The 12906-nt window shown below is 34.7% G+C and overlaps 1 protein-coding gene across 2 annotated transcripts in view; it reads right to left on the bottom strand.

Moving 5' to 3' along the window:
- Window positions 1-12906, bottom strand: part of Stim2 (stromal interaction molecule 2) — a 162950-nt gene that overhangs the window by 96823 nt on the left and 53221 nt on the right. The gene's annotated exons all lie outside the window — the stretch shown is intronic.

The raw sequence follows: 12906 nt of genomic DNA on the forward strand, positions 1-12906 counted from the left end.
AGTTATCAGTGTAATAAAAATTATACCAGTACAAAATTCAAATTGTCTAAAGTCTTCTATAACTATCTCTTCTCATCCATTATATTCACTAATTATTCATCCCCCCCCACACACACACAAAAAAAAAAAAACACAGATCTCCTCACACTTAAAAAAAGAGAGAGAATACAAGGTGCTATTTTTGTGTACCAGTTTAACTGAAATATAAGTCCTAGGAAAGAAATGATTACAAAACAAAAAAGAAATGTAGAACATTCACAAGACTTTTTTTTCATTTTTCTATTTAAGATACTCCAATGACTTTCTACAAATATATATAACCTCTTAGGTTAAATAAGAAAAAAGAAAGAAAATGACTGAATTATTTAAATCATGCTCATGTTTTCATTAATATGCATTTATTTGTTAAACCTCTTCCTATAAAATATGTGTGAATCCTCATATTCAAGTTGTCAAAAACTAACAAGATGGGATCATACAAGGTTTTTCAAAGGCTTAAAATCAGAGTGATGAAAAGTCATTCTGTTGATACAATACTAATAAATATACCAAAACAAGTATTGCCGAACTTCACTCAGGCCTTATATGGCAGACTGGTAGACTGACAAATTCTAGCAACTTTCCGCTACTATTCTATTACGTCATTAAAATAACATCATTTTAAAATGTCATCAAAACCATATGTATTTCTAGAAACAGTACTGGGCTTAAAGTTTAATGTGGTTAACATAAAAAAGATTGTCACAGCCTGGTTAATTTCCTCATCAACAATTTAAAACCTATTATATCATTCTGTCCTTGTTATGAATTGCCACCAGTTAAATGGCCAAATCAGTTGTCATTCAGTCTTACTTACCTCATCTCTAAAATAAAGTAAGCAGATCAGATGCTATTAAAGTCTACTGCAGTGATGACAGCCTAAGAATATCTAATTTGAAATTTAGAAAAAGAAGAAAATGGTGAGAGGCCATCCCTTGAGACACACAAATAATTTTATTATCTAAAAGACTATTCAAGGACTAAATTGAATAGAAGTGGTGAGAGAGGGCATCCCTGTCTTGTTCCAGATTTTAGAGGGAATGCCTTCAGTTTTTCTCCATTTAGAATGATGCTAGCCTGAGGCTTAGTATATATAGCTTTTACAATGTTGAGGTAAGTTCCTGTTATCCCTAGTTTTTCTAGTGTTTTGAACACAAAGGGATGCTGTACTTTGTTGAATGCTTTTTCTGCATCTATCGAGACGATCATATGGTTCTTATCTTTAAGTCTATTGATGTGGTGAATAACATTTATTGATTTCCGTATATTGAACCAGCCTTGCATCTCAGGGATGAATCCTACTTGATCATGGTGCACAATTTTTTTGATATGCTTTTGTATTCGATTTGCCAGGATTTTATTGAGAATTTTTGCATCTTTGTTCATTAGAGATACTGGTCTGTAGTTTTCTTTCTTTGCAATGTCTTTGTCTGGTTTCGGGTTCAGGATGATGTTGGCCTCATAGAATGAATTTGGAAGAGCTCCTTCTTTTTCTATTTCTTGAAATAGCTTGAAAAGTATTGGTATTAATTCTTCTTTGAAGGTTTTGTAAAACTCCACTGTATACCCATCCGGTCCAGGGCTTTTCTTGGTTGGTAGTCTTTTGATGGCTTCTTCTATTTCTTCCTTTGTTATTGGTCTGTTTAAATTGTGTGTGTCTTCCTGACTCAATCTGGGCAGATCATATGACTTAAGAAATTTATCGATATCTTCACTGTCTTCTATTTTATTAGAATATAGGGTAGTCCTTGAAGTACTAGCCAGAGCAATTAGACAGACAAAAGAAATTAAAGGCATAAAAATAGGAAAAGAAGAACTTAAAATATCACTATTTGCGGGCAACATGATCCTATACCTAGAAGACCCAAAAGGGTCTACAAAGAAACTACTAGAACTAATAAATGAATTCAGCAAAGTGGCAGGATATAAAATCAACACGCATAAATAAAGGCATTCCTGTATATCAGCAACAAAACTTCTGAAATGGAAATGAGGAAAACCACCCCATTCACAATATCCTCAAAAAAAATAAAATACTTGGGAATTAACCTAACAAAAGAGGTGAAAGATTTATACAATGAAAACTACAGAACCCTAAAGAGAGAGATAGAAGAAGATCTTAGAAGATGGAAAAATGTACCCTGTTCATGGATAGGCAGAACCAACATCATCAAAATGGCGATATTACCCAAAGTTCTCTACAGGTTCAACGCAATGCCAATCAAAATCCCAACGGCATTTCTTGTAGAAATAGATAAAGCTATCATGAAATTCATATGGAAAAACAAAAGACCCAGAATAGCAAAAGCAATTCTAAGCAGGAAGTGTGAGGTACAGCGATACCAGAGTTCAAACTCTACTACAAAGCAATAGTAACAAAAATAGCGTGGTACTGGTACCAAAACAGGCAGATGGACCAATGAATAGAGGACACAGAAACCAATCCACAAAATTACAACTTTCTTATATTTGATAAAGGGGCTAAAAGCATGCAATGGAGGAAGGATAGCATCTTCAACAAATGGTGCTGGGAAAACTGGAAATCCATATGCAACAAAATGAAGCTGAACCCCTTTCTCTCGCCATGCACAAAAGTTAACTCAAAAAGGATCAAAGAGCTTGATATCAAATCAGAGACTCTGCGCCTGATAGAAGAAAAAGTTGGCTCCAATCTACATATTGTGGGGTCGGGCTCCAAATTCCTTAATAGGACACCCATAGCCCAAGAGTTAAATACAAGAATAAACAAATGGAACTTACTTAAACTAAAAAGTTTTTTCTCAGCAAGAGAAACAATAAGAGAGGTAAATAGGGAACCTACATCCTAGGAACAAATTTTTACTCCTCACACTTCAGATAGAGCCCTAATATCCAGAATATACAAAGAACTCAAAAAATTAAACAATAAGATAACAAATAACCCAATCAACAAATGGGCCAAGGACCTGAACAGACACTTCTCAGAGGACATACAATCAATCAACAAGTACATGAAAAAATGCTCACCATCTCTAGCAGTCAGAGAAATGCAAATCAAAACCACCCTAAGACACCATCTCACTCCAGTAAGACTGGCAGCCATTATGAAGTCAAACAACAATAAGTGCTGGCGAGGATGTGGGGAAAAGGGTACACTTGTACATTGCTGGTGGGACTGCAAATTGGTGCGGCCAATATGGAAAGCAGTATGGAGATTCCTGGGAAAGCTGGGAACCACCATTTGACCCAGCTATCGCCCTTCTCAGACTATTCCCTGAAGACCTTAAAAGAGCATACTATAGGGATACTGCCACATCAATGATCATAGCAGCACAATTCACAATAGCTAGACTCTGGAATCAACCTAGTTGCCCTTCAATAGATGAATGGATAATAAAAATGTGGCATTTATACACAATGGAGTATTACTCAGCACTAAAAAACGACAAAATCATGGAATTTGCAGGGAAATGGATGGCATTAGAGCAGATTATGCTAAGTGAAGCTAGCCAATCCTTAAAAAACAAATGCCAAATGTCTTCTTTGATATAAAGAGAACAACTAAGAACAGAGCAGGGAGGAAGAGCATGAGGAAAAGACTAACATTAAACAGAGACGAGTGGTGGGAGGGAAAGGGAGAGAGAAGGGAAACTGTATGGAATGGAAGGAGACCCTCATTGTTACACAAAATTACATATAAGAGAGGGTGAGGGGAAAGGGGAAAAAAAACAAGGGAGAGAATTGAATAACAGCAGATGGGGTAGAGAGGGAAGATGGGAGGGAAGGGGAGGGGGGATAGTAGGGGATAGGAAAGGTAGCAGAATACAACAGTCACTAATATGGCATTATGTAAAAATGTGGATGTGTAACCGATGTGATTCTGCAACTTGTATTTGGGGTAAAAATGGGAGTTCATAACCCACTTGAATCAAATGTATGAAAGATGATATGTCATGCGCTATGTAATGTTTTGAACAACCAATAAAAAAAAATAAAAAAATAAAATAAAAGACTATTCAAACCCATTGTATCTATGTGTTCCAGGTAATAGTCCAGAAAAAAACATTTTGGCAATTTAACATTTTTATAGTTTAAATTCAAAATCTGATTTTAGTTTCTTCAGTTATGAAGGGGAAGAAAATGGAAGCAAAAAGGAAATTTTATAAAAGTAGACAATGGGCTAGAGATATAATTCAGTGCTAGAGCGCTTGTCTCACACAGGGCTCTAGGTTTGATCCCCAGTACCACAATATATATATATATATATATATATGATGCAATTATAAATTATGTGCAGCACATATGTATGCACATACAAACATTTAAAACCTGATTAAGATTTGATAAAACCAGTCAGGTACAGTGGTATGTGCCTGTAATCCCAGTGGATCGGGAGGCCGAGGCAGAAGTATCCAGGGTTCAAAGCCAGCCTCAGCAAAAGTGAGACTCTAAGCAACTCAGTGAGACCCTGACTCTAAATAAAATACAAAAAAAGAGCTGAGTTCAATGACCCTGAGTTCAATCCCTGGTGCCAAATTTTAAAAAAAGAAATTGATAAAGCCTGAGAATGGTCAATTATGGTCCCTAATTTGCAAAACAACCAGAAGAAACCTGATATGGCTATGAGTTCATATCTATTCATTATCATTTTGATGGTTGCAAAGTAAAAGATAAGCGCTCAAGTACTACAAGAATAGTGGAAAGATCTGTATAAAACATAATTGCCTCTATAATATCTCATATTTACAATTGTATCTTATTTTCTAATAAACATATAAAGTAAATATGTTTATTGCTACTGATTGTAAGGAAAGGGCCAACATCACTCACTCTGATCAAATAAGTTTTGTTGTTAAACTCTGAGTCAATAATGAGACTGTATAACCTTTAGAAAGCTTTAAGAGAAAATTAAGAGCAACATATAACCTAAAAAAAATCACATAAAAATCAAGTTGGTAATTATTCACTTAAATATTACATAAACACTTATCAACTCATTAAATAAAATACTCCCAAGGCCGACTTTATGATGTAATTTCTCCATAAAATGTTTCATAAATACTGTCTCTTACCGATCACTTCCTTCTCCAAACTATTCCAACCATTCACCCAGCTATACTGAGCAGCTATCGTGTGCCAGACACCAAAAATACCATAATGAAAAAAAAAAGTCAAAATCCTCATAAAATTTACATTCTACTGAGGAACATGGGCATAACAAGATAAATATTAAAAGATATAAGGATGTTAGTAGTGGTAGAAAGGAGAAAAACAAAGTAGGAAACAGATACTCAAAAAATTTGAATTGTTTTATTTTATCTTCATTTTCAAATCATTCTACCTAAGCCCTCACTTAATGCTATACTTTATTAATCTTTAATTGCTTTACACATCATTTTGTCCATATAACTAAGCTTATGAACAGGGCAGGTACCACATTCTTCGATTTCTCACATGTTCTTGAAACCCAGGGTTGGTTGGGCATATTTTAGATCTCTGATAAATTCTATTACTTCATATATTAACCCAATCACAAACTTCCAGCTTCTGTACTGTATAAGACAATGATAGGCATTAGGAATTAAAGAGATAATCAAATATCCCACACTGTGAAAAAGCTTTCAGTCTAGCAAGAAAAGACATGTAGACTTCTAGGATACATTGTTAGATACACCTGAGAACACTTATTGCATGTTGCTAAGGTGAATGTATTGTTCAAAAAGCATGTGTTGTAAACTTAACCCTAAATACATCAATGCAGGGAGGTAAGAGCTGTTTAGGTTATGAAGGATCCATCCTCTTGAATAGATTAAATCTGATTATAAAAGAGCTTTTGGTTATGAGTTTGATCTTTTAGTCTCTCCCTTCAGTTTGCCCTTCTGCCATAGGATAATGCAGTATGAAGGTCCTCCCCAGATGCCTGCTCCCTGATTATAGACTTCCCAGCCTCCAGACCTGTGAGAAAAGAATTTCTATCGTTTAAAATTACCCAGTCTGTGACATTTTATTACAACAGCATGAATCCAGTCAAGAAACAGACTGCTATGGGAACATGAAGAAAAATTACCTAATCCAGAATGGGAAAGAGAAGTCAGTAAAAGTTTTCGTAAGATAAATTTAGAGATTTTTTAAATGATCTGTAGCTAATGACCTTGAGAAGACAAGAAGAACATGCCTGCAAGAATAGCATATCTTCATGAAAAAAAATATAAAACTCAGTGAACTACAAGTGGTTTAATTTGTCTGGAATATAGAAAAATATACATATTAAAAAAGAGAGGTGGGACAGATAAGTAGGGACTGAAGATATAGCTCAGTGGTCAAGCACTTGCTGCACTTGCCTAGCATATGCAAGACCATGGTTTCCCATGCTCAGCACTGGAACAAAAAAAAAAAAATGGGTAGAATATTGGTAAAAGGCTAGTTCTCAATCTGTTTTCTATACTACAGAATATGCAATTTTATCCTAATAACTATGGGAACCCATTAAGAGATTTCAAGGCAGGGACCAACAATCAAATTATTATACAAAGATCACTCCAGTAACCATGAGAAGTAGATGGCCTGGAGACACAACTGAAAGAGACAATGGTGAGAAACTGCCACAATCATTTTGGTAGCCTCACCAGTCCATGCCTCCAAGGAAGAGAGAAAGTAGGCAACGAATACTGCTCAAGGGATTGGCTGTATGTCCAAACTGAATCAGCAAAAGGAAAGACAGAAGCTGAAGATCAACAAGACTGGTCCATCTTTCCACAGAGAACTCTATTTCCTTTAAAGTACAATAACTTAAGGCATAGAAATCTAACACAATAGTTGTAAATTGTGATCTCTATTGTCTCTTTTTTTTATTATCATCAGCTGTTTCCCTTCTTGATTAATTCAGTAAAAGTGGTTCTTTTAGCTCAACTTAGCTGGCCTACCTTTCTTTTAAAATATGCATCCTGTAAGAAAAGATTCATGCCTACACTGAATCCATTATAATTGTTTCAAAGACAACTGCTAAAACAAAAAAAAAATTGTTCTCCTTTGCCAATATTTCATAAACACCTCACTTAGCTACCCAAAATGTGCTATTACACATCATGAACTCCATACCTACTGCATGTTTCTCATTTAAACAGAATTCAATCATTTAAACATGATCTGAAGTGCCTATAATATGCCAGGCTAATGCTTGGTGCTGGGCACAACAACTAAGACAGATTTCCTCCCCTTTTACTGGGTTATAAGTTTTATCTGATGAGCACTCTTTTCTTTACTCTAGATTGATAGCAGCACTTTGTACTGAGGAAAACAAATCATCTGCAACAGAATGGCACATAGCCAAAGCCTGCTACCAGCAACATTACTAAATTCCACCTCATTTTTGTATATTCAAAAGCCTAACAAACTCTCAATCTAACTCTAAAGAAATAAAGTTAAATAAATTAAAATGATTTTACCTAATAAGTAATATTAACTACATTCTAGAAACCAATGCTATTTTATGCACATAATTTAATCCCTACAACCTTAAGGAAGGCACGTTTTCTCTCCATTTTTCAGATGAAGAAATGAGACTCATGAGTAACCTGCTTACAATCACATCCATAGAGATGACAGTAGGATTCTAACCAACTCTTTAAGACACCAAATCTATGCTTATGTGTCAGTGGCAACAAGAATCATAAATGTATCCCATGGAAAGAGATCACTAGATACTTTGAATAACATTCACAATCTAGAATTCATACCTGTACTTTCTACCTCTTTTCCTTCTGAAAACGTATCTCCACTTCAATTCACACTTCCCCTGAACATTATGATACACACATTACATTATATCATAATTTTACCTTAATTTTTTTCTGTTAACATTTTTTTTTATTCTCAATGTTCATCACAATGACTGACATGTTTGTTGAATGGTTCAAATACATATAAATACTAGAAGCCAAATAAATTAATTCCTAACTACAAGTCATTTGCTTAGCAAATATATATTACAATCTAGGTTAGAAGCTAAGTATACAAAAGACAAAAATAAACAAATAAATAAAGCTAACTCTGGCAGATGCAATAGCAATGTAATAAACATACAAGGATAACAAAACAAAGGAAGACATGATTACATGCACAGTAAGAAAGATCAGGAAGAAAATGCCCTTTACATTGGTGTTTAAAAGATGAACAAGTCTTCTTTGGGAAGATGTATAGGGAAGACCATAAGCATCTACTAGGTTAATAATGGCTACCAACTATGGACCATCTATTATATATCATGATAATACAGCTATAGTTTAGATCTGAAAATGGCCCCCAAAAACTCATGTATTGAATGCTTGGTCCCCAATTCAGCAATCTCCAGAGGTGGAGATTTTTGGGAAAAGATTGGATCATGAGGGCTTTAATCTCATTGGAGATTAATCTATTTGGTGGGCTAATAATCTGAATGGATTATTGTGAGGCAGTAGAAAACTGTAGGGAGCTGGAGCATGACTAGAGAAGGAGATAACTGAGGGCATGCCCTTGGGGTCTATATCTTCTCCCTGGCCCCTTCCCCTGTCTCTCTGCTTCTTGGCTGCCATGACTGAATAGCTTTCCTCTGCCATACCCTATCACTATGATGTTTGAGCTTTGGAGCCAGAAACTTCTGAAACAGACAAAAAAAAATCTCTACTCTTCTAAGTTGCTTTCCTCAAGTACTTGTCACAGCAATGAAAAGCTAACACACATTTATATAAAAAATTAAATATTATACATTTCATGTTTCCTAAAAAATATGCATTATTCCCATTTAGTTAGATAATTAAGAGAAACAACAAGGAAGGCTAGATTAAGGAGGAATCTACAGAATATTCTAAAGTAACAATAAAGGGAAAAATATTAATAGGTTACTCATTGACTGAATACACCTACTTGCAGTTTACTCTGCCTTAAAAAAAAAAAAAAAGAAAGAAAGAAAGAAAAAGAAAAAGAACTTTTTCTCCCAAATATATCCATGGTTAATTAACTACTTTCATTCCAATTCAAATGTTCCTCAGAGACTGCCTTATTTCCCTACCTAAAAGAGCCTTACCCTTTACTCTCTGCTTGCTTTCTATTCCTCAAATAACTTTAACATGGTACATAACATTGTTTATTTCTTGATGTGCTTACTAACTCCCACACCACAATGCAAGCATGCAATCACAGGCTTTGTTTTGAACATTCCTCTTTCCCCAGTACCTAGAGCAGTATCTGGCACACGGTAAGTACTCAAAAAATATTTGTTTACTGAATTACTTACCTAATTGGTTTTTAAATGTAAATATTTGAAAAGGCTTTCAAGAAATTACTTAGCTAATTAGAAAACTAAAATGTAGAAACTGACAATAAAAATCCTCACCTCTTTACAATGCTAAGGTTAAATCTAATTAATTAGTAGAAATTTAGTAACATTACATTTCTGCTTCAACTATTTGATGTTCCCCTCTAATGTATAAAATCTATTCATTTTCAAATATTATTGTTTAAAAACTTATTGACTGAAATATTCAGCACACTCTGCAAATATAAACATAAACTTTAAAATAGTCATCGTCAAGGCTCTTAAACTCTAGTAATGAAGTTCTAATAATGAAACTCCACAAGGTCAATAACTATGCCTGTTTTACTGATTATTATATATTCTATGTGATATCACTACACATACATTATTATTAACATATGTATTATATATTATCATTATATCTAATAAATACTTAGCCTGATTTTTACATGTAAGCAATTCGTATCTCATGGCCTTATGAAAGAGCAACTGGATTTCAGTAAGTACACTAAAAACAAACTCAAATAGGAGGGATCAGTGGTAGAGTGTTTGCCTAGCATGCCGTGAGGTCGTAGGTTCAATCCCTAGCACCACAATCAAACAGGTAATAAGATGAGCTCTGGAACCCACAAATAGTACCATTTGGCTTATAGTCTGATTCTCAACTAGGAATGCTCCAACCTCCTCCTTCCTTCTTCCCCATCTCAACTGCTACTGGCAGACAGTGGACAAGGAGTGCGGCAAGGATGTTAAGTAACTACAACACACAGACCAGTCTCACACAACAAAGAATTGTCCTCTCCTGTGCCAACAGCTCTCCCCAAGGAAAGAAAGAAAACACTAGTAAGTGTGTGCACTGTAGTAATAGGATGTGCATCTGTAAAGATAATCAGGCTATCAGTAAAACACAATGAACATCAGTAAGAGGATTCTAAAAGTCATCAATGAATGGTTAAGTAGGTGTTATGGTTTGGATGTGAGGTGCCCCCTAAAAGCTCATATGTAAGACAATGCAAGGTTTAGAGGAGAAATTATTGGGTTATGAGAGCCTTAACCCGATCAGAGAATTAATCACCTGATGGGATTGAGTGGTAATTGAAGGCAGGTGTGGGTGGAAGAAGTAGGGCACAGGGGACATGGTTTGTGGTATACATTTGTATTTGGCAAGTGGAGATCTGTCTGTCTCTCTACCATGTGAACTGCTTCCCTCTACCATACTCTTCCACCATGATGTTCTGCCTCATCTGGAGTCCCAAGGAATGGAGCCAGCTGTCTATGGACTGAGACCCTTGAAACCATGAGCCCCCAAATAAACTTTTCCTTTTATACAATTGTGCTGGTTGGGTCCTTTAGTCACAGTGGCAAAAAAAAAAAAAAAAAAAAAAAAAAAGCTGACTTAAAAAACATAGGAATGACCCATAATAAAAGATGTCACAAAAAAGTTTAAAGTCACAACTTATATTTTGTGTGTGCAAATGGTTTAGTATGTATTGTTTTTACTTATGTTTTACAAATTTTGTTATAATTATTGAGATTATACTGATACATCTTTATCACCCAGAAGCTTCACTTTTCATTAAGAATCATTCTCAATATTATATATTTTATGAGTTTAGGCAAATTTATAATAATATGTATCTACCCTTTATAGCAACATACACATCAGTTTTACCCACCAAATCCTCTGCGGTCCACTTATTCTCCCCTTGCTCTCCACTAAACTCTGGCACTTGGTATTCTTTTATCTTTCCCTTGCCTCCTTAGCTATGACTTCTCCAGGATATTTGAATTGTCGTATGGAGTCTTTTCATTTTGGCTTCTTTTAATTCACAAAAGACATCAACATTCCTCCACATTTTTTCATGGCTTGACAGCTTATTTCTTTTTACACTAAATAATATTTCATTGTCTGAATATACAAGAGTTCATTTCTACATTCACCTACTGAAGGACATCTTGGTTGCTTCTGAGTTTTGCAATTAAAATAAACCTGGTATACACATCTATGTGCAGGTGTTGTGCGAATACAATTTTCCAGCTCCTCTGCATAAATACCCAAAAAAGTTAATAGCTGGATTGTATGAGTAGGCTATGTTCAGTTCTACAAGAAACTGTAACTGTCTTTTAAAGTAGCCGTATCATTTTGTATTCCAGCCAGCAACAAATAAGTTTCCATTGCTCCACAGCCGCTACAGTATTTGGTATTATCAGTGTTCTGAATTTTAGCCATACTAATAGGTGTATGTATCTCATTTTTTAGTTTGCATTTCCCTGAGGATATATGATGTGCAGCATTTCCTCATATGATTATTTGCTATTAGCATATCTCTTTTGGTAAGATGTGTCAATTTTAATTTAATTTGGAGATATACATTTGCTATCAAAGAATGTCTATTACAATAGTCAAGCAGGAAATTATAAAATACAAATTACAGCGATGGCAGTAAGAACAAAAAGAAAATGTAACAGTAAAATAACTGAATGTAGTGACAGAAAGGAAACTGACATTTCAGGCCTAAAAGCCATCTAGGTAAAAGAAAGGCATATTTCTCCTCTATTTGATGGAGCCAATCCAAACAACACAAGAGTTACAAAATATATCAAATGTAATTCCATGAAGCCTCCACTATAGGAATAAATATGCCATATTTTCTATTTTGTCTTCTTAATATATGTAGGGAATACAGTTTAGAAACCTAATAAAAACTCTACCAAAAAGAAAAAAAAAGTGAAGCTGAAAAAAGTAAACGTAGTCCCTAGAGCTAATTTCTCTCCTATAATTTTCTTTAAGTTGGTATGTTTCATGCAGAAAAAAAAACTAAGAAGTGGAGCCAGGTGACCCTTAGGCACAAACCAATAACTGTGGCCCATTACTGCATACAAATCATCTGCTGCCAAGAACTTGGCTTACTGTCTTGGCAACTACTTACAAATCTCATGATTCAGATTATTTTAATTACTACCACTGAAAGAAATTTTTTAAAGAAATAGTTTGTATTCTCAGCAAGACCCTGTTCCTAAATAAATATTTTAAATAAGGGCTGGGGATGTGGCTCAGTGATTAAGCATCCCTGGTTTCAATACCCAGTACCCACCCCCAACAACAACAACAACAAAGTCTGTATTTATTACTACCACTTTAAGCATTTATCAAATCAAATATTCAATCTGAATACTTTTAAAGCAAATGTTCTCTTCAGGGACAATTATTAAGTGTCATTTTTCAATATACCAAACACCTGATTCAAAGTCAAGAGTGTGAATGATATCTTACTTCTCTTTGAAATACCCCTCTTAGGGCATAGTGTGTCTAATATCCCCATTACTCTCTTACTACATGAGAGTTATCTATCATACTACAAATTCCTAGCAAATAGAATTAATAGATATTTCTCAAAAAATAAAATAATAAAGGCTGCTGCATACTATTTTTTAGAAAGAAGCAAATTTCAATCTATTAGTCTACTATCTGGCATATGATAAGCACCCAAAGTATACTAGCATTTAGCCAACTGTGGTAGCACATGCCTATTATCCCAGCAACTCAGGAGCCTGAGAAAGAAGGATTTCAAGTTTGAGGTTGACCTTATCAATTT

This window comes from Urocitellus parryii, chromosome 10, assembly GCF_045843805.1.
Source record: "Urocitellus parryii isolate mUroPar1 chromosome 10, mUroPar1.hap1, whole genome shotgun sequence".
Taxonomy (NCBI): Eukaryota; Metazoa; Chordata; class Mammalia; order Rodentia; family Sciuridae; genus Urocitellus; species Urocitellus parryii.